A 4,283-nucleotide genomic window follows, 5' to 3' on the forward strand; every position below is an offset into this window, starting at 1 on the left:
AATGTACTCGATGAATAAAAAGATATTTGGTATGTTGTAAAAGAGAAGTGCTCGTTTAGTGTTGAATTGAAGGTAAATGAGTAGTTTTCTATTGTTGTCATTAAACAACATATTAAACAAGAAGTCTTATTTGCATGTATGCTTACAACAATCACTAGTAGTGCTAGCATCAATCCAACAATCCAAAATGTTTAAAAGATATGTTTAAAACATGAAGTTGAATTCAAATTTCAAATTATCCCATCAAATAATTGAGTGTTATGCGAATAGAAAACATCCAAAAATTTTGGATACATTCAATCGTTGTCCAATTTGCAAAAGTAGGGTAGGATTATCACTTCCCTTACCAGTAGAAGGAATCTATTACAAGTCCACCCCTAAGAACTATTTTCCTTACTCTATAATTACTTTGTTTTCTTTATTATTTATAAATATTATACTTAATTAATATTTATTTTAATAAAAACTATAAAATAATAATATAATAACCTACTTGGACCTTTGTGTTTAGCCGCCATGGTAGTGGTCAAGTGGCCATCGACTCATAGACGATTTCAGATTCGTTTAAAGGTGGATAAAACTTATATGTAACAATAAATGATTTTACAACTATTGTGAACACTTTTTTTTTTATAAAGATCATAAGTTAGGCTACTAAGATACCTAAATAAGATGGTGTACTCCAAATTTGATTAACTTTTTGACATTATACTATATATTAAATGAAAACTCAACAACAGTAACATTTACTAGTATATACTATAACAAATTTACCAAAATAAGGACATTTCGAAATCTCATTTGCACACCTTGTGGACAGTGGACACCAAATGACTTCAAACCACATGAGTTCCTTTACCTAAGAGGCTAAGATTCATTCTTTACATACATAGAAAGTTGGTTTTGCTTATTTCCGCTAGTAGGGACATTTCACAACTTATGAACATTCTGCGACATTTGAAGTTAGCTTTCATAGTCTATGGTTTTAGGTTTCACACAATTTCTACAATTACGAATTAGCTTATTTAAGCCATTTTCACTTCATTTTTATTTTTCATAACATGCCATAATGTCCCTACACCCTTTGGCCTTTGATTCCTCTCGGGCTATTTCCTTCAAACTTGTCAGCTATATTTCATGCACTCGAGCATCATCGATAGTAATTCATAATTGTGTACGAAAAAGAGAGGCAATTAAATCCAAAACCCTTGCACCAATTTGCTAAAACACTCGGCGGCTTTATAAAATCAAATCACTGTTGATCACCATTCCAGTGGTTTTCCAACCCATGTGCATTCACCTGTCTAACCCCACTTGCAGTCACCTCTTTGTTCTCTTACCCTATAGTATATATAAAGACACAAGGGCGATAAAATCAAACTCACCACAACATGAAGAAGTCTCAACTAAACTCTTCTGTCTTCTTCTTCGTTCTTATTCTATCATTTTCTGTTTCATGGGCAGCATTATCTTCCATTCTTGATGTTACACCAGGTCCTGAAGATTTCTTAAGCTGCATACGATCCTACTCCAACAATTTGACATCCATCTCCGAACACATTTTTACCTCTGGCAATGCTTCTTTCTTACCCACTTGGCAAGTGCATGTGCAAAACACTAAGTTCCTTAAACCTTCCACTCCTAAACCATCTGTCATCGTGACACCTGTGGACGAAACCCTTGTCCAAACATCCTTACACTGCGCCAAGAAACATGGCTACGAGCTCAGGATGAGGAGCGGGGGCCATGACTACGAGGGTCTCTCCTACACCGCTGATGTTCCATTTGTGATGCTCGATTTCACTAAAATGAGGTCTATAGACGTGGATGTAGCAAACAGTACTGCGTGGGTCCAGGCTGGCGCTGCACTTGGTGCAGTCTATTACGCTATTTCTCAGAAAACCGACACCTTGTATTTTCCGGCAGGTGTTTGCCCCACGGTGGGTGTTGGCGGTTACATGGGCGGTGGTGGCTATGGAAACCTGTTGAGGAAATACGGCAGTGCTGCTGATAATGTTATTGATGTTCGCTTCATGGATGTCAATGGAAATATTCTCAACAGGAAGACGATGGGTGAAGATTTTTTTTGGGCGATTCGAGGAGGTGGTGTTTCCAGTTTCGGAATTGTTCTTGCATGGAAGCTGAGGTTGGTTCCTGTTCCCGAAAAAGTAACCGTCTTTATACTGAATAAAACTTTGGAACAAGGGGCAACAGAACTCTTCTATAAATATCAAACCGTTATACCAGCTATTGATAGAAATTTACACATGAGAACACAGGTGTTTGGTGAATATATCGGCAACACTACCAAGAAAACCGTTCGAATTATGTTCGAAGGAATTTATCAAGGCACCATCAACACATTGCTTCCATTGTTGAACAAAAAGTTTCCGGAGCTCGGTGTTACACGAGAGATTTGTGAAGAAGTGAGAAGCATTCAGTCGACCCTTGTGTTTTGGGGCTTGCCAAGTTCCGCCCCAATCGAGATTCTCTTGAACCGATCAGCCATAGCCAAGCTGAACGACAAAACTAAATCAGACTACGTCCGGACACCGATCCCCATAAACGGGTTGAGAAAGATTTGGAGAAAGCTTATGGAAAATGACGAATCAGGGCAACTTATGATTAATCCTTTTGGTGGAAGGATGGCTGATTTCTCAGAGACGGAAATTCCATATCCTCATAGAGCTGGGGTTTTGTTACAAATTCTCAAGACTGTCAATTTTCAAGATCAAACTTCAGATACGACCCCTACATCGCTCAAAAGGATAGCATGGTTGCAAAGCTTGGATGAGTTAATGACGCCTTATGTGTCAAAGAACCCAAGAGAGGCATATGTCAACTACAATGATTTGGATTTAGGTGTTGGAAATGCTAATTACAAAGAAGCAAGTGTTTGGGGAGAGAGGTACTGGAAGAGGGACAATTTCAAGAAGTTGATTCGCATCAAGGCCAAAGTTGATCCGTTGAATTTCTTTAGGCGTCCACAAAGTGTTCCAGTATTCTCGACGCCTCTCTCAGACATATGAAGCTCTTTGAATGAAGACCCATCCAAAATATGGATTTGATTTGTCTTTTTTCACAAAACTAGCTATAAGTCTCCTTTTGGTCGGTTTCTTTTCTTTTTCTTTTCAAATATTTAAGACTCTAATATGTCATCTTTAAATAAATAAATCTAGTTTCTTTTCCTTATTTTGTCCCAAGTTAAAAGTCGGGTTTATAATCCACCTTTACCCTCTAATCATTATAAAAGAGACTTCCAATAGTTTTATAAATGACTAAATCTAGTTTATTTTCCTATATCATATGACAATCACTTGAGTGGCCCAACTGTTGACAAGACAAAGAATAAAGTCACCATAGGGAAAAATTATGAGAGTGAATCTCTGCGTATTAAAGGTTTCAATAATCAGGATGGCTCGGAGGAGTGCATAACATACTCTGGACTACTTAGAGGTCGTTTGATAGTTGTTGATTGAGTTAAAACTTTTGACTGAGTCCATATCTGGCTGAAACCATGTTGTTTGATTATATCTCTAACTCACTGTGATGGATGGTGATAAATGACCATATTACTCCTTGATGGAAAACTTTATATAACGCCAAAAAATAACAACGAAATTTATTCTTGATTCAGAAAAAACAATGAACTTTGATCGGAGTTCGTGATACAACAAACAAATGAAAATCAATTTAGTGATTTCCCTTAGCTACTTAAAATAAACAAATGAATCAATTCAGTGATTTCCCTTAGCTATTTACAACAAATGAATCAATTTAGTGATACAACAAACAAACCAAAACCAAGTTGCAAATTTAGTCAGTTAACTTTTCTTCATTATTAATCCGGAGTTATCATCATGTTTTAAAATAAAAAACTATCTAAAAGTATGGAACAAAATTTGTGTTAGTCAAACTCTATCATACGTTAACAAGACCAAAAGTTCCACTGCAACTATGAAACTTGTAATTCTTAAGAAGCATGTAAAGATAATCAATATACATTTAGAAATGATTACACAATCAGATTGGACTTCCTCGTTGTGCCTTGCATCGTCTCTCTCTCTCTCTTTCTCTCTCTCTCTCTCTTCGGTATAAACTCACTCTCTCTCTAACCATAAGCAAGTGTATGCCTGATAGAGATGTTATTTCTTCATTTGTAGCTTTGTTTTTCTTCTCTGATAATCAAGACTACAAGACTCACTCATGCAAGTGATCGAACACTTAGTGGACAGATGAAATCTAAGGAGAATTTGTCAATTGATTCGTTGTCAATTTATCAG

The 4,283-nt window shown here is 36.5% G+C and overlaps 1 pseudogene; it reads left to right on the top strand.

Moving 5' to 3' along the window:
• Nucleotides 1-1,360: 1,360 nt before the first annotated feature.
• Nucleotides 1,361-3,192, top strand: LOC145092124 (tetrahydroberberine oxidase pseudogene; annotated as a pseudogene).
• Nucleotides 3,193-4,283: the final 1,091 nt, after the last annotated feature.

Source organism: Lactuca serriola, chromosome 3 (genome assembly GCF_051521515.1).
Source record: "Lactuca serriola cultivar US96UC23 chromosome 3, Lser_US96UC23_V15, whole genome shotgun sequence".
In the NCBI taxonomy this organism is placed as follows: Eukaryota; Viridiplantae; Streptophyta; class Magnoliopsida; order Asterales; family Asteraceae; genus Lactuca; species Lactuca serriola.